At 42.9% G+C, this 19,006-nt stretch overlaps 1 protein-coding gene across 2 annotated transcripts in view; it reads left to right on the plus strand.

Moving 5' to 3' along the window:
• PPP1R13B (protein phosphatase 1 regulatory subunit 13B) overlaps positions 1-19,006 on the plus strand; it is an 89,231-nt gene that overhangs the window by 13,540 nt on the left and 56,685 nt on the right. The window lies entirely within an intron of this gene.

Consider the following 19,006-nt stretch of genomic DNA (forward strand, 5'->3'; position numbering starts at 1 on the left):
TTCTCAGTTTTTCCAGACTCAAACTGACATGTAGATCTTTGCAAAATTTCACTGCTTTCATATCTTTTCTCCCTCCCCCAGTAATACCTAGCATAATCTACACTGAAGTGCTTTAGACTTCTGTTTCGAAAATTTCAATTTCTTGTGGGTTGAAGCCTTACTTGTTTATGATCTCTGTTACTATAAAGTAAGAAGGGGTTAGACAAGTAACTTTCCTAGTGCTGACTTCTCACGATGCAAGCTTAGAGCTGAGTTAGAGGGCGCATGAAAGGGAAGCTCCTAGACGAGCAGGTGGTCTCTGAGCCCGAGTTGCACGTGAGTTCTGAGAAGGAGAGAGGCCGAGGGACCAGGCCAAGAGTGGGGGGGCAGTTCTATGCTGGTGTTGGGCCTGTACTTTCAACAGATACGGTTGTGTCCCATTATATGCCAGGGCACTGTGAAGATATGAGTGATATAGTAGGGACGCCAGACATTGTACGAAACAAGTGACACTCAGCAGATAATTATACGCCACATAACTTTTATTATTTGCTGACACAGTGCTAGGCACTACACACTTAGAAAAACTGATTTGCTGTCTACAGGGGGTTCATAGTCCAGCTAACAGAAACTCGCAGAACAGTTAGGCCGTGGAACAGGACTGAGAGTACGCAGACTGTGCCATCAGGCCTGGTTTCGACCCTGAGCCTACCACTCACTGGTTGTGTGACCTTAGGCAGGTTGTATAACCTGTGGGAGCTTATCTACTCATTTGTAAAATGAAAGGAACGATGCCTGTCTCTAAATAAGTTATGCTATAGCCATGTAGAGAAAATAATATATAACCTAAAAAAAGAGTGAAGTAGAACTGTGTGTATTCTTATGGAAAAATGCCCAGAATATAGTGCTAGCTGAAAACCCAACATTCTGCTTACCTTGGTTTTACTGTAAGAGCAGAAGAAAAGAGTTTTATGGTGTAGAAAACATCTGAAGGGATATATACCAGTTGTTTCAAGTGCAGGTGATTAGGAGGACTATTTTTTATTTCCTCTATTGTTAGACTCACAAAAAATTATATGTTAATTTGCCACCCCCAAAATAATAAAGATAATAGTTAAAAAAGAACAAAGACCTTCTTGCCAGGATTCTGGCAGGCTTGAATGATATGCATGGAGAACGCATGAGGTCTGACACATACTGTCAGGAAGTAGGTGCCATTACTGTTACTGGTAGACGTGGCAGCTAAGGAGGAAGAAGATAGCAGAATCCTTGAAGGTTAAATTTGGATTCTACAGTTCGAATTGCCAAGGTCAGTTGATTCCTCAGGGTAGGATCTTGGTTATCCTGTGGAGCCCACATCTGGGGACCAGAGTCGTTGTGATCCATGACCTCTTGCTGTCCTTGGGTGAAAGAGCCAAGACCTGCAGCTGGACCGAGTGTACTGAGTGCCTGTGACTACCTCTCCGTCCATCCCTTCCCTCATCCTCCCTTGAGAATAAGACCGTTGTCCTCCATTTCTCGAAGGCAGGGAGAGGGGGCCTGCCAAGTTGTGATGCCTGTTCCAGAAGAAACCTGGGATTTTCATGGATGGGCAGTGCGCTGTGGGAGGCTTTTGGAGTCATCCCTGGGTTTGGACCTGGAGCAAGCTATCAAGCCTCTCTTGGACCCTGTTTTGTTTGTAAAATGGAGTTAATGCACCCGCCTCTTTCACTTGCATGTCATAAATGGTTCTTTTCCTTGACCCTCTTGGGTGAAGGATAGGACAGTCCTTTTTTTTTTTTTTTTTTTTTGGAGGTAGAATTGGTAGGTCATCTTATAAGGTTTACTTTTCATCTTGCTAGTAAAATAGATAGTTGGAATGACTCTTACTGGGAAAAATAATCTATTCTGTGGGGTTTTATTTTCTCTTTAGATCTGATTTTTTTACAATTTTTTTTAAAATATTTTATTTATTTGACAGAGAGAGATACAGCGAGAGAGGGAACACAAGCAGGGGGAGTGGGAGGGAGAGAAGCAGGCCTCCCGCCAAGCAGGGAGCTCCATGTGGGCCTCTATCCCAGGATCCTGGGATCATGACCTGAGCCACCCAGGCGCCCTCTTTAGACCTGATTTTTAAAAGATTTGTTTCTTTGTGGTACTTGTCTCTTGGGATTTTGTTGTGTATTAAACAATGTACTTTTTCTTCGGAATGACTTATGTTGGGTACCCCTACATCCAGATATGCAGGGGAAGGTCTTGGTTTTTGTCTGTTGTCCTGGCTGTATGTCTCATTAGCTCCTTTTTCCATTCAGAGTGGCCACGTTTGGTTCTTAATTATATGGTTACCTCAGTTACAGCCCAGTTGAGTCCTTGGACTTATTTATTTATTTATAAAGATTTTTTTTTTTTTAAGATTTTATTTATTTGACAGAGAGAGATCACAAGGAGGCAGAGAGGCAGGCAGAGAGGCAGGCAGAGAGAGGGGGAAGCAGGCTCCCCGCCGAGCAGAGAGCCCGATGTGGGGCTCGATCCCAGGACCCTGAGATCATGACCTGAGCCGAAGGCAGAGGCCCAACCCACTGAACTACCCAGGCACCCCTGTTTATAAAGATTTTTATTTATTTATTTGACAGAGAGACACAGCAAGAGAGGGAACACAAGCAGGGGAAGTGGGAGAGGGAGAGTGCGGAGCAGGGAGCTGATGCCCGATGTGGGGCTTGTATGACCTGAGCCGAAGGCAGATGCTTAACAACTGAGCCACCCACGTGGCCCAGACTTATTTTTAACAAAATCATGTCACTTAGCTTACATTTTCCAGGATCGCTTTGATATTTAGGGAGCCCTCTTGTAATATTTTCAAGGTGTATTATAGGTCTGTTTTATGATCAGCTACCCTTTATAGTTTGCATTTGATTATGTGTTCCTATGTGTTGATTTTATTTCATGGTTCTCTTTTGTGACTTAATTTTAGTTGATTTCTATAATTTTAAAAGTTCTGGGGGTTTTCCTAACCTTTTTAGTGCCGAAAATTGGTATCAGGTATTTAAATAAGAGACGGAGGAAATTAGATTTGAGAGAATATTGTATGTCAGACTTCTTACTGGACAGTTTTCAGACCTTGTCATTTAATATTATGCAAACAGTGTAATGATGACAACAACAACAAAACAGTGGAATGAGATCAAGCGCCAAGAGGGAGGCGGCCTGCTGAGCTGAGAGTCAGGAGAGCTGATTTCGGTCTTGGTTTTGTTACTCATAAGATTTATTAACCTAACAAATTAGTTCCTTCCCTGGGCTTCTGCTTCCTCATCCGTAAAATGGAAAAGAGTGGTGGTTAGATGATGTTCCTTCTGGCTCTAAGATTTGATGACTGATCTTTATGACGCCTTAAATGTGAAGCTCTCAACATGCCCCTTTTAGTTGAATGCTTACGAAAGGATTAAGAAGCAGGTGGTCACTTAATCTAAAATAACTCAAATTACCACAAAAATTTCCTATCTTTTCTTTTTTCCCCAAACAACTTTAGTGACTGTTGAAGAAAAAAATATGAGGCCCTTATGTACTGTCATCTCAGATTTGCAGCTTAAAATCTATGCTTTTAGTAGGACTAATATGAATGTTACCTTAGAGAAACACTATTTTATTTTTGTGTTAAAATACGGATCCTTGTGAGAACATTCTGAGTGCTCAGCCAACAGTAATACATGAGCCATTTTTGAGATCAGAGGGGAAAGAAAACTGTTCTGTGTAGTATGGGCAGAGGGTAAGACTACAGGAAAGGTGGTCTATCGACCTGAACTCCTTTTTCCCTCCTCTTTGATGGAAACAGCCAGAGCTTTCAACTTGGTCCGGAGCTGAGATTTCCCCATGTTTGCCAAACGGAGCTGTTGTGGTTCTTGACCCTACGGGATGGAGGGGAGAGGAGAGGCGTTCTCCTAGCGGAAGACCCCTGCTTCTCCTGCCTGGTGATGGGTTGGGCCTGAAGTCGTGTTTGCTGACCTCTGCTCCCTCCGCACCTGCCCTGTTGCTTTTGTTTTAGGGTTAAGCCCTCTGTGCCTGCTTGCCGCCAGAGGGGACCTGGTCACGGCCGGGAGCCCCACGGTGTGGTGGAGCGAGCGAGGCTTCAGAGCCAGTCAGACCTGCGTTCGTTCGTAGGCGGTCTCTGCTCCCTGGTAACTCTGGGGCCTTGGAGGAGAGCCGAGCCCTTTCTCTTTCTTCTCGTCTTTCCAAATAGTTGATTTTCAGGTTTACCAAATATCAAACTAACACTTCGATTTTTTTTTCTTTTTTTTGACTAGTCGATGAGTACGGAAGCTTTCTCTACCTCCGGCTTCTCATTTGTAAAATGATAATCATTTTAGTAATTAAGGTCATTTTGGTTGCGAGTGGCGAAAACCCAACTCTTGCTTTCGGCATCTTAGAAAAAAGGGGCTTTATGGGACAGACCTGATGGGAGCGCCGAGCCGCCGACCTGGCACAGGCCTCCTTGCCGTGGCACGGCCTCTGTCTCCTGCCGTCCACGTCCATTCTGTCAGCAGATCTTGTCAGAGCGCCTTCCCAGCCCGCCAGCTCCTGTTCTGTACCACCTCCACGACGCTCACCGTCTGCTGGATTCTGAGTTTGCCTCCCGAGCAGCCGTCTTAGTTCTGGGCTCTCTCCCCTCCGCGTGCTGTCAGCAGAGCCGCCCGGGTGAGCCTGCAAGTCGTTAATGGTAAAACACGCCACTTCGTAGCTGCCAGCCCTCTGAGCTCGTTGCGACCTTCCTCTGAGCAAAAGCGTGATCAGTAGCTTACCTGTGCTCCCCACTCTCCTCGCTTTGATTTCTCTGCTCCAGCCAAGCCGACCCCTCCATTCCGAACCTTACGGGGCTTCCTTCCGCCCTGGGGCTGGTGCGCTCTTTCCGCTGCCTGCTTGCTCTTCCTTCCGCTTCCCGCGGCCTTCGGACTCCCTCACTCTGGGAGGCCTTCTTGGACACCTTATTTAAAATTGTCCTTTTCCCTGTCTCCTTTGGCTATTTTGTTTTTCTTCATAGGGTATATCACAGCCATACTCTGTTTTAGATCTACTTATTTTGTCTCTGTCCCCAGACTATAATCAGATCCCCCAAGTGCAGGAACCCTGTCTGCTTCGCCAGCACTTAATCTCCAGCATGAAGTGGGTGCTCAGTGATACTCGTGGAATAAGAAACATTTTCTGTCGTGTTTTCCTTCACTGAGCCCGCAGTGGCAAGAGAGATGGGCATGTAAAATAACCGTGCCCCCTGGAAACTTGCCCAGGTGTGGGCCCCAGAGAGGAGGGGAGGGAATTGCCATCTGAAAACTATAGCAGTTGTGAGTGAGTCCCACATCCATGACCAGCATGGAGCCTGCTTAAGACTCTCTTCTTCTCCAGCGCCCGACCCCACCATCTGGGGGAAAAAAATTGGTGTATGATTGTCTAGTAGGTGCTGAGAGAGTGCTCATTCTTTTCCCTTTTTGAAAATGCATGACTTCCTGACAATATTAACATTCAGAAGTTGAGTCATTCTCCAAAATAGAAGTTATTGATATTGTTTGGAAAGGTAAAAATTATAGTCCTATAATAAGAAAACTCCTGTGTAGCCTGATGTTTTTAGTGAGTGATGGAATACACAATCCTGTCTTCAAAAGGAATGCTGTTGAAATTTTGCAAATTGTCCTCATGTTTTTGTGAATGCTCTTCTGGTATCTAAGCAGACCCAAATCTCAGGTGAATCGTCATGATCCACATCTTTATGAACCCATGCCAGGTTCATAAAAGAGGTGAATTCATATGAGCGCCAAGGCATCAAAGTTTTCCTTTTAGCCCTTATTCAGTAAGTTTCTTTTCTTTTCTTTTCTTTTTTTTTTTTTTTTTTTGGCCTGGAGGCAGTTCAGGCTGTTGAGTACCTTCATATTGGGTTTTACAATGAATCTTTACAATTCACCCTGAAATTCATACTTAATAATGTTTTGCTTTTCAAAGGTACATGTAAATTATATGTATGAAGTGAATTCTTCTATTATAAAAAGTAGTTGGAGTTTATGTTCTTATCTGATAACTTTTGGATAAAGATTGTTTCTTACACTTTCTTCAAGATGAAGAACTCGAAAAGTGTGTGTGTGTAGTGTTCATGAATTTTAGCACTGTTTTATTCTTGAACTATTAGAGTAGAAACTTAAGCTTTGGAGTCAGACATTCCTGGCTCAGACATTCTGGCACTTCTTAGTCATGTGTCCTTGGGCAATACTTTGTTCTGTCTGCAGCGGCAGGATCCTCTTAGCACCCTGCTCTCTAGGTCTGTTGGGAGAATCGAATGATATAATATGGGTAAACAAATGGTGTGTCCATGAACATAGTAAGCATGGAAATAATAGCTGTTCTTATTATCAATAAATTGTTGAAGTCTTGTATGTTAAATATCTTGTTATAAACCTTATTCTCATTTTAAGCATCTAAAATATGTCAGTATCAAAAACTTGTGTACCATATGCTGGCTAATTGAACATAAAGTAAGTAAATAAATAGTCAATACTACGGGCGCCTGGCTGACTCAGTCAGAAGAGCATGCAACTCTTGATCTCAAGGTCATGAATACAAACCCCAGATTGTGTATAGAGATGACACAGATAGATAGATAAACTTTAAAATAGGTCAATACTGGGGAGCCTGGGTGGCTCAGTTGGTTGAGCGTCTGCCTTTGGCTCAGGTCATGATCCCAAGGTCCTGGGATCGAGCCCCACATAGGGCTCCCTGCTCTGCGGGGAGCCTTCTTCTTCCTTCCCTTCTGCCTGCTATTCCCCCCTACTTGTTCTCTCTCTGTCAAATAAATAAATTAAAAACAAAACAAAAAAAATAGGTCAGTACTTGAGGGGCACATGGGTGCCTCAGTTAGGTGTTCACCTCTTGATTTCAGCTTAGGTCATGGTCTCAGGGTCATGAGATGAACCCCATGTCAGGCTCAGTGCTCACCAGGGAGTCTGCTTGAAATTCTCTCTCTCTCCCTCCACTCTGTGTGTGTGTGTGTGTGTGTGTGTGTGTGTGTGTAGGTATGTGTGTGTTTGAAAAAATAAATCTTTTAAACAATATTTTAAAATACTAGTAGAATTTAAAAAAAGAAAATGTGTAGCTCTGTGTGGGTACCCTACCTCCAACAAGCAATTTTTCTAAACATAAAATAGGAGCAAGGCACTTATTGTGAAAACTTAAAATGTTGAGGTTTCACTTTTCAAAGTTGTTAACAAAGCTTCAGCAGTCTTTTTTATGACAAGCTTTGTATGGAGATTAGTAAATTAAGTTTAGTTTTCCTTTTCATAGTGATTTCTAGGTCCTGGTTACAGTTGTTATTGAACAATGCTAACACTGAACTTTTCTTCCTTGGAACTCGCCAAATTAGGTGAAACTTTATCTACCGTCTCACTGTGCTGTAACAACGGTGGTCTGTCTTGTCTCATTAGGACGTCTTATCATGGCTCATGTCATTACTGCCTGGATTTAGATTCCACAAAGCCCAAGGGACATCTATTTAAGTATTTTTCCTTTGTAAATGGCATAGATAATCTCTAGGCAGTGGACTTTTGTTTTCCACACTTCACTTCTGCTTAGTTTTCTTAAGATGAGAAGAAACATTTCGAGAATGGTAACTCAGAGCATTATAAGCAAATTCAAAGTAGGATCGTGGTATTCAAGAGCTGGCTCAAACCTGCAAGAGAAAATGGATAGTCATTTGTAAAAGGTTAGGAGTATTATTGGACTTGTGTTTCCTTCGTAATCTGTATTCTGATTTTATATCATGAGATGAATAGAAATGACTGTGGTACATCTATACACATGATTATGTTAAAGTGTTCTTCAGAGACCTTTATTTTGCTAAATGGCTTTAAGCTTTTTTTCCCTATTAACAAAAGAATTAGTACTTTTGATATTGATAGACTTGAAAAAACAATTTGTACAAATATAAATGTTTATTAGTCAAGAAAAGAAAAATCATACAGGGGGATAATGTGTTTATTTAAAGTTATTTCCATTGGTAAAAATATTTTACTGATTGTATAGGTTATATAGGTTGGATAATTGGCATAGCTAGATATGTTTTCCCCCCTTAAATAGCAACTAGACTGATACATAATTCACGTACAATAAAATTCACCCTTTTAAAGTATACAATTCATTGGTTTTAATACATTCACAGAATTAGGTAGCCATCATCATGCCTAATTTGAGCACATTTTCATCGCCTCAGAAAGAAGGAAGTCTGTACCCCTTAGCAGTCCTTCCCCATTTCTCACTGCACCCCGCTCCAGCCCCAGGCAAGCACACTGTTGTCCTTCCTGCCTCTGTAGATTTGCCTAGTCTGGACACCTCATGTAAATAAAATCATCTATGTGATTTTTGTATATGGTTGCATCCACTTGGCATTATATTTCTAAAGTTTATCCATGTTGTAGCACTCTCTTCATACCTTTTTATGCCCGAGCAGTGTTCCATTCTGTAACTACATCGCATTGGCTTAATCATTCTTCAGTCTGGGCTGTTTACACTGTGTGGCTGTTGTGAATAAAGCTACTGTAAACATTCCTGTTCAAGTTTTTGTGTAAGACAGTTTTTAATTCTGTTGGATATGTACCTAGGAGTAGATATAGATGTTTTAAGAAAAACATATAAGAATGTATTTTCTTGAACTTTATAAAGCAGTATAGAGATGGAAGAAATTGTATTCTGAAAATTTAGGGTATACCTAATTTAAATTCTTGAAAGCTTAAGAAAATTTAGTTAGAACATTTACATGGTTTTAACCAGATACTCTATACAGTTAGTTGATTAATTAGGGGAAAAAAATGCATGATTCTTTGTTCTGGTTCCCTTATATAATAATTAACTTTGCATTTCAGATAGTTTCAAATATAAACAGTAGGTAAAACATAGTTAATTGAGAAATTATTAAATAACGGGGAGTATATTATAAGTAGGAATGTATTTATGAAAACATTTGCTCTTTCCTTCTGTATTTTATAGCAGGCCGTTTAAAGTCGTGGTTCAGAGCAGAACTTTAGAGTCAGACCAGGGTCACTTCTCACCCTGGTATTAATTAGCTCGGTGATCTTGGACAAGTTATTTAACCTCTGCACACCTCGTGGCCTTATTCTGTAAAATGAAGGGTGGTGTCTGTCTTGCAGAGTTGTTGTGAGAATTGAGAATGTGTGAAGTGCATATCAGGGCCTGATTTAAGCACTGATAAATGGTGATGGCAGTACAGACAGTGAGTGTTCATGTAGTTGGGTGTTGTGAGGCCCTGAGAGCAGTATCTGTTAATCTTCTTCGACCATGACCCACCTTTGACCATGACCCAACAGTACCTCTTGCAAGATGACCCAGTCTTACACGCACGCACACATCTCTCTGTGTAAATATATATAGTTGGAAGTTTAGGGGACCACACTTACCTTACCGTGTGTAGTGTACTGTTTCACTTTGTATTTTATGCTAATAGACTTTATTTTTTTAGAAAAATTTGAGCCCCAGCAGTTTCCTGTATTATTTTTTTTACAGATTGCATTTATTTATTTGAAAGAGTGCATGTGCACACACACAAGCTGAGGGGAGGGAAAGAGGGAGTGGGAGAAGCAGACTCCCATTTGAGCAGGGAGCCTGATGAAGGGCTCGATCGCAGGACCCTGAGATCATGATGTGAGATGAAGCAGACACTCAACTGACCGACGCACCCAGGCGCCCAAGTTTCCCCTGTTACTATCTTGCATTAATGTGCTACGTTTGTTGATTGACGAACTCATGTTGAAAAATTATTAACTCAAGGCCATAGTTCACATGCGGTTCCCTGTTTGTATCGTGTAGTTGTGTGGATTTGGACGAATGTCGATGTTCTCTCTCCGCCGTTACCGTATCATATGGAGTATTTTCACTGCCTCAGACAGCCTTTATCTCTGCTTATTCATCCCTCCCTGTCCCCAAAACCCCTGGCAACCACTGATCTTTTTACCGTTTCCATAGTGTCTGCTCTTCCGGAACTGCCATAGAGTTGGAACCGTGCAGTGTGTAGCCTTTTCACGCTGGTGGTTTTCACTTAGCAGTACGAGTTAAGAGTCCTCTGTTTCGTTTTGTGATTCGATACCTCATTTCTTTTTATTGCTCAATAATATTCCATCACCTGGGGGAACCACTGTTCCTCTACCCGTTCACCTACTGAAGGACGTCCTGGTGGTTTCCGAGTTTGGGCTGTTATGAATAAAGCTGCTATACACGTTCCTGTGTAGGTTTTTGTATGTAAGTTTCAAACTCATTTGGGTAAACACCAGGGAGCTCCACTGCTGAATCCTACGGTAAGAGTATGTTCAGTTCCGTAAGAAACGGCCAGGCCGCCTTCCAGAGTGGCTGCATCATTTCCCAATACCCCCAGTGAGCTCTTGTTCTGCCTCCTCACGGCATTTAGTGCTGGCAGCGTGCTGGGGGGTGGCCTTTCTAGTAGGTGCGTGGTGCTGTTGTTTGAATGTGGAGTTCCCTAGTGATCTGTGATGTTGGGCATCTTTTCTGCTTGTTTGCCGTCTGTATGTCTTAATTGATCTTTTAGGATCTTTTGTCCATATTTTGATTGATTTGTTTTCTTATTATCAAGTTATAAGGATTCTTTGTATGTTTAGGATGTAAGTCCATTATCAGATACGTATTTTGTAAATATTTTCTCCCAGTCCATGGTTTGTCATTTTGTTCTCTTAGCACTGTTTCGTATTGTTCTATTTCATTAAAAACCAAAACTGGCCCTTGAGGCGTTAATTGATTTTACAGCCTACTAGTAGGTCACAGCCTGTGGCTTGAAAATCTGTGTTTTTCTGCTTCCCTAATGTGCACATGGACAGTGTCAGTAAAGCAGCCGCCATTCTGGGCAACGAGTCCTACACTGACCAGCAGGAGCTTAGAGCTGATCCTGTCCTTGCCCTGTTGGGCCCTTAACCGCTTAACCAACTGAGCCACCCAGGGGCCCCTGGACATTTAACTTTGAATAGATGCTACTCAGATATTCAAATATATCTGTCCTCTCAAGAGAGTTAAATATGTATCCTTGCAGTTTTATACTTCACATTTATTAGAAAAAAAAATTCATTGCTCTCCAAAGGCCAATTCTGTTTTTTTCCCAAACTAATGCAAATCCCAGTTTTGGATATTGAACTTAACATGATCTTATTGAACTATTCCTCTGTTTTCTTTGGAAGTAATACTCCTCCCAGATCTGAGAGGGGCAGGGAAGTCACTCCCTGATACTCTGCAGTGCCACCTTGTGGTAAGAGGGAAGCTTGAGCGAGGGCCGCCCGTGCATCTCCAGGTTTGAGTGAAATCTGCCAAGGCAGTATCACGTGTGTGTATAGGCTCTTGACTTTCACACTAGCATTTTTCAAAGGTTTTTTTTCCTTCTCTCTGATGTCGACTAACTCACTGATTAGAGAGGTAAACTATTGTCAGTCTCTTTCTGTAGAGACCTTGATGAGAAGGCAGGCGCCTACCCTTCATAACTCAACCTATTGAAAAACATTTTATATATAATTGGAGAAGTTTATTGAGTGCCTACTGTGATCTGAGCAGTGCTGCAGGCACTAGTGATACCACAGTAAACTAAAATTTCTGTTCTCAGGCAACTTGTGTTCCAGTGGAAAGAGACATAAACATATAACATAGTTTAAGGTGGTGGTGAGTGCTAGGAAGGAAAGTAAAAGCAGGATAGTAAAGGGACTGAGTGATAGAATAGTGTTGTGTTAAATAGATTGATTAGGGAAAGCTTCTCTGATAAGGTGACATTGGAGCCGAGGCCCGAAAGAAGAGAATAATACAGCCATGCTAGTAGCTGAGGGGAAGCATGGTCTAGGTAGAGAAAAGCCGGTATAAAGGCCCTGAGGCAGGAATTGGCTTCCTCTGTTGGAAGAACAGTGAAAATGTGTTCTCCCCCTGTGGCTGGGATAGGGCAGTGAAGGGGGAGGTGTGGTGAGAGGTAAGATCCAAGTGGTGTGTATGTGATGCAGATCATGTAGGACCTTGGAGACAGGATTTAAGACTTTAGATTTTATTCCGAGAAAGGTAGGAAACCACCTGAGGGCATTGAATGAAGTGATATATCTGAAGAGCGAGAGTGGGAAAATGGGCCAGTTCAGGCGCTCTTGCAGCTGTCGGGCAGGGTGGTAGTGATGGCTTGGGCCAGGGGAGTTGCAACAAAAAGGAGCAGTCAGAGTCTGGGTATACCTTAGAACTAGGGTCCACAGGGTTACTGATGTGTTGTTTGTGGAGGATGACAGAGAAGGGAGTCAAGGGCACCTCCCTGGTCTGTTTCATTTTATGTTCCTTCCTCTGTGTGAGGGGGCAAGGGACCCCTCGCATGTGTTTTTCAGTCTTTGAGAGGCTGATTTAGGGAAGCGGGATGAGACATTCAAGGGGAGGTCTTAGACTTAGTTTTCCCTACAGCCCTAATGTTTCTGAGATTCTTAACTGGTGAATTGGTGAACGGTGTTACAAAATGCTAGGGTCAGAAGGGAGCAAAGGTTGATTCCCATACTGGGGCACATAGCCCACTGGAAAACTTGAAAGGGTCTTCTGATGTTCCTTTACCCCCACTCCAGGTGGTGCTTTCTGTGACTTGCATGAGCTACTTACTTGTGAGCTCCCGGGTGAGGTATTTATAACCTACAGAAGCTGCACTGTGGCTGTGGTATAGCTCTTGTCATTTTATTCCTCCTGTTACCTTTGTTGCCTCTGCATTCCTTTTCCACTAGATATGAAAGTAGGTGGGGTTGGTGGGCTAAGGGATCCAAGGTTTTACCTGAGTGGGTGAGGGCCAGCAAATTCGGAGAAACGTCCTAAAGGGTCTCCTCTATCCGTATTGTCTCCTGAGCTGCTGGTGAGAAGCCATGGCCCAGAGAGGCAGGAGGGGGTGCTTCCACAGGCAGTCACAGCAAAAGCAGTGGTAGAACCAGTGACAGAATTTCATTTATTTCAGGCTTCTTTGTATCACATAAGGAGAATTTCCCATTTCCTTTTCTGGATGTTTATAGTTTTGACATTTTCCTTTATTTGGGGCATAATTTATATACCATAAAAATGAACAATTCAGTGATCTGTAGTAAATTTACAGCGTCGTGCCACCATCACCATAGTCTAATTTTAGAACATTTCTGTCACCTTAAAAAGAAATTTTATGCCTGTTTAAAATCTCTCCATTTCACCTAGCTTCTATCTCTGTGGGTTTACCTGTTATGGAGATTTCACATGAATGGAATCATATAATATGTGATTTTTTTGTGTAAGCATTGTTTTTTTCATGAAGCATAATGTGTTTAAGGTCCCTCCATTTTGCAGCCTGGTTAAGTCAGTACTTTATTTCTTTTTATGGCTGAATAATATTCCATTGTACAATAATACCACATTTATTGGCTGATGGACATTTGGATTGTGTACTCTTTTTTTTTTTAAGATTTTATTTATGTATTTGACAGACAGAGATCACAAGTAGGCAGAGAGGCAGGCAGAGAGAGAGGGGGAAGCAGGTCTCTTCTGAGCAGAGAGCCCGATGTGGGGCTTGATCCCAGGACCCCGAGATCATGACCTGAGCCGAATGCAGACGCTTTAACTCACTGAGCCACCCAGGTGCCCCTGGATTGTTTACTCTCTTTTGGTTATTATGAATAATGCTGCTTACAAACATTTCCACACAGGCCTTTGTATGGACATATATTTTTATTCACTTAAGACAGGTATCTAGGAGAGGAATTGCTGGGTCATATGATAGATCTGTGTTTAACATTTTAAACTGAACAGACGGTTTCTCAAAATGGCTATACCAGTTTATATTCCCATACTAGTGCATGAGAGTTTCATTTTCTCCACATCCTCAACACTGGTTATAACCTGACTATTCCATCGTAGGATAGTTCCTTTTTTGTTGTTAAGGATCATTTCTCCCCCAGCTTTACTGAGATACAATTGACATAGAATATTGCATCATTGTATAATGGACATGTAACATTGTATAACATTGTATACAGTGTGATAATTTGATACATATGTATATTGCAGATAGTTCCTGTTTTATAACGTCTTATACATCCCTACTTTGTGCTTTGTTTGATTTCCTTAGACCAGGATCATCCTTTAAATACCAAGTTTGTAAACATTTTAAAGGATGTATGTAGATGTATGTAGATACGTAAGTTTGTGGTTATTAGTGATTAGTTGATTTTCTTTATGTAGCTCCAGTGTTCTTGAAAAGGGTGCAGTGGCCTCTCAGATTACTCACGACGGTTGTACAGTTACCTGCCTGCCGGCCTGTCCTCATTCACCGAGCACGTTTATGAGGCCCCATTGTATTTGGGCTCTGAGTTCCAGCACACTAGTCCTGCCATCACTGGCCTTATGCATATTTCTGGGGGGTTTTGATTAAAAAGAATAATAAGGGGTGCCTGGGTGGCTCAGTGGATTAAGCCTCTGCCTTTGGCTCAGGTCATGATCCCGGGGTCCTGGGATCGAGCCCTGCATCAGGCTCCCTGCTCAGCAGGAAGCCTTTTTCCCTTCTCTCTCTGCCTGCCTCTCTGCCTACTTGTGATCTGTCTGTCAAATAAATAAATAAATAAATAAATCTTTAAAAAAAAAAAAAAAGATACATATACATGCAGCTTGATTTCAAAACCTGGCAATGAATTACAAGTCACTCCCATGAGTCACAGTGTTCCAGTAGAGGATGTAATCAAGAAAACACCCATTATGTAGTGTAAGAATGCGGCACTGGAAATAGCCGCAGTCTGTCATCAGCAGAATAGGAGGCTCTCGCTCAGGTTGGTTCAGGAAGGGCAAACATTGGTGTCGGGAAAACTTCCAAGAGGAGGCAGACGTGTGTGGGTGATTGAGAAGGGGAAGCAGGGAGCTCAGGGTCTGTGGGCCGTGGCTCGTCTGGGCTGAAGGGTGGTTGGGGCCAGTAGGTGTCCAGTCCTCACCTGCCGTGTGTGTTACAGCACACAGTATGAAAACCTTTGCAGGTTTCTCTAAGTGTGGCTAACCAAATCTCTCTTTTTTAATTTAAATATTTTATTTATTTATTTGACAGAGAGAGGGATCACAAGGAGATGGAGCGGCAGGCGGGGTCGGGGGTGGGGTGGGAAGCAGGCTCCCTGCTGAGCAGAGAGCCTCGATCCCAGGACCCTGAGACCAAGACCTGAGTCGAACCTAGAGGCTTAACCCACTGAGGCACGGAGGCACCCCCGAAATCTCTTCTTTTCAGCATATTCATCTTTCAGGAAGGATAAGCTTTAACTTTTCTTTTTCTCTGTACTTGTTTTCTTTAGTTCCCCAATCCTATTGCATTTATTTCTTCTTTCTGTCTTATAGTTATTATTAAGAGGAAAAAAATAACACTACCTGTCAGATTGTGACAGGTATCAGTTCTAAGATGTTATGGTTTCAGAGATGTTAAAATGTAAACAAAACAAAATGTGCTTCTAGGATCCATAAAATATAATATTTTTGTTGGAGATATTTAGTTGGTTGTCTTTTTTGGTTTTTGGTTTTTTGGTTTTTGGTTTTTTTTTAGAGAGAGAGAGAGAGAGTGAGAGCAGATGAGGGAGTGATCATGAGCAGGGGGAAGGGCAGAGGGAGAAGCAGACTCCCCACTGAGCAGGGAGCCCGCTGGGGCTGAATCCCAGGACCCCTGGATCATGACCTGAGCGGAAGGCAGACGCTTAACCGACTAAGCCACCCAGCACCCAGGCGCCCCAAGACGTTTAGTTTCTTAAGTGAAGGAAATCTTGCTAGAATAATGGCAGTCACATGCCTTTTCAGTTTAATTTTAGGTGATGGTTTAGGGAAGTCTGTACCATCCAGGTCAATGCCAGCTTCTTTTATCTGGAAAGCTTCTAAATCTGTCATGATTATAATGAAATTAGCTTTGATTGAATAATTGGAGATTAGAGGAAATGAATTTTGCTAAGATTAGAAAAGATAGGGTTTACTAAAGACTATAACAGAAAGCTTAAAAGCTGAGGTAATGCTTAGTGAATTTTGGATGAATTAGCTTTTACAGTTGAATGTCCAGACTCCTAACTATGCCATTCTGCCTCTCCTCCCCAACCCCACCATGTTGATCTTACTTGTGAGCTGAAAAGTCTGCGTAATTCAAAAGTGTCCCAAAATAGCGTCGTCCCATCCTTCACTCTGACAGCATGTTCGTCAGGGACGGTGCTGCTCAGAGCAAGTGAGCCCGGGCCCTGCGCGTGCTGACGGAGCCGTGTGGCGCCCGTGGTCTGTGCCCATCCCAGTTCTTGCTGTCTTCCAGAAGCAAATGATGGTGTCAACATTCCCTGCCTCGTGGTGTTGCGAACACAGCACCGGGCACTGCAGCAGGCATGGGGGTGAGGAATCCGTGCTCTGAGGAGCTGAGGGAAGCAGGGCACGAACTCGGCCGCTTGCCAGTGAGCAGCGGTGTTAACATTTAAAGAGAAGGTAGTAGAAAAAAGAAAAAAATATTTTCACTAATTCGAAATTTTTATTTATAAAGCATGATTTAGGAAAATATATTATTAGATCTTGAAAACCATTTTCTCTGAAATGACGAAATGTATCATTAGAAGTGTAAAATATGTGTAAACAAGAGCAAAAAGGCATTCCAGTTTTGTTGAAACTGTGAAAGCATTAAGGCCCTTCAGTTCTGGACTTGTTTGTACTGGATCCAGGAATTACTATTTTATTCCAAATTCTATAGATTCCAGGCTGTTTATTTCAGTATTCAGAAGCCCCCAATTCAATCATTTCCTCTTATGGGTTAGTGAGCAGAAGTAACTGTTCAACTGCTTATAAAATTCAAATGTACGTGTAATATGCAAGAGGAGCCGGAGGGGCAATGCTTGCTTACTGAACAGGCAGCATGTGGGTTACCTGCCATGGTGCCCCCGTCATCCGGTGCAGCGGGGGCTTTGTATTCCGTGTGGTCCGTGCAGTCAGCCGGATATTCGTGTGCCGACAACCGGGCTCGGGTACTGCTTAGGCCCCGGGGAAATGACGGGTCCCGAAGTTGGTTGCTTGGAGCCTGGTGAGCAGGCGGGAGACCTCGTAATGCTATGATGTAATAAAGATAGGTGTGAGAGTAACTGGAGGACAGAGGTCACCTCCTCAGTGAGAGGAGGTGGTGAAGGGAGGTTTTGCAAAGGCGGTGGCCTGTGAACTGAATTTTGGGGGGTGATTGGAGTTTGCAGGCGAGCAGGTCAGGCCCTCGGGCAGGGACAGCAGCCGGAGAGAACTTGGACTGGAGTTCGGGGAGCAAGGCTCAGCGTGTGTAGGGGCAGGGCCTGGGAGGCCAGGAAGTTTTGTATAACTGGGTCTGCTCTTCTGGGAGCCGGAGCTCAGCCGGTAGTCTGGAGGCCTTCTCAGAGGGCTTTCCAAGGAAATCCAGGCCCCAGAAGAGTGTCTGGGGGAAAAAGTCCAGGTTCACATGAACATTCGACTCCTAAGTGCTCAGTAAAGAAACCTGTTTCCTGTTTATATACTAGAAAAAAACTTTCTTGGGAAGGGCTGCTGGTCAGCCTTATGGAGCTCCTGAGTATTTTAAGCCGGGGCGGGGGGGGGGGGGGGGGAATGACTTCATTTGATTTACATTCAGAAAGTGAACTGGCAGAGCCAGAGGCTGGGCTGGACTGAGGGGACGTTGGTGGCAAGGAAACCAGTTGAAAGCTGTTACCAGTTTTGGTTACGTGCCATCTGACCACCAATCTAAAGATGTTTAATTTCAAAATTTAGGAATTTAGGACACTGCTAAGAAAAAAACTACTTGAACAATGAACTAAAATACTTAACTGACGGCTGAGATTTTAAGTGAGAGGAGGATTTGGGGGCAAATGGAGCTTTTGTTTCTGACTTTGAACAAAGAATAAACATTTCATAATACTGATTAAAGAAAATCTTTGGTTTAAATTGTATTTTAGGAGTAATGTTTTAAAGAAATCCCTTCCATTATGATTGCTTTAGATCTTAGATCAAAATGGTAGGATTTTTTTTTTTAAAGATTAAAAAAAATACTGGGTCACCTGGGTGGCTCAGTTGGTAAGCATCTGCCTTTGGCTCAGGTGATAATCCCAGGGTCCTGCGATGGAGCCTTCCATCAGGCTCCCTGCTCAGCGGGGAGTCTGCTTCTCTCTCTCCCCCTGCCCTTTTACCCTGCGGGCTCTCTCTCTTGCTCACTCTGTCTCTCAAATAAATAAATGATATCTTTTTTTAAAATGTTGGACAGTTTATTTTAATACATGATACTGTATTTTCATGTTTAAGGACCATTTGCATTTTATTCTGATATATTGTTGTATATCCCCAGACAGTTCTTTAAACTTTTTTTTTTGAAGTAGACTCTGTCCCCAACGTGGGGCTTGAACTCATGACCCCAGGATCCAGAGTTACAGGCTCCACTGATGGAATCAGCGAGGCGTTTCTTCCTCAGCCAATTTTTTAAAATAAATTGGATATTTGGTCTTTTTGCTATCAATTTTTAGGAGCCTTTATTTATTTTTAAGATTTTATTTATTTATTTGACAGAGCACAAGTAGGCAGAGACAGAGGGAGAGGGAGATTCAGGCTTTCCGCTGAGCAGGGCTCAGGGCTGTGCTGGATCCCAGGACCCTGAGATCATGACCCAAGCCAAACACAACCAACTGAGCCACCCAGGTGCCCCTTAGGGGCCTTTTGTATGTTGAGGAGGTTAGCCTGTTATTTGTAATATGCACTGCACATGTTTTTCCCTCAGTTTGTCTTTTTGCTTGAATATATCAGTCTTTTTTATAGCGCCTGGTTTTGAGCTATAGCTACAACGAGCTTCAGTACTCCAAGGTTATAAAAAGGAATTTACTGGGGTACCCGGGTGGCTCAGTGGGTTAAGCTGCTGCCTTCGGCTCAGGTCATGATCTCAGGGTCCTGGGATCGAGTCCCGCATCGGGCTCTCTGCTCAGCAAGGAGCCTGCTTCCCTCTCTCTCTCTCTCTCTCTGCCTGCCTCTCCATCTACTTGTGATCTCTCTCTGTCAAATA

The sequence above is a fragment of the Lontra canadensis genome, unplaced genomic scaffold (genome assembly GCF_010015895.1).
Source record: "Lontra canadensis isolate GAN:19392208 unplaced genomic scaffold, GSC_riverotter_1.0 scaffold108, whole genome shotgun sequence".
Taxonomy (NCBI): Eukaryota; Metazoa; Chordata; class Mammalia; order Carnivora; family Mustelidae; genus Lontra; species Lontra canadensis.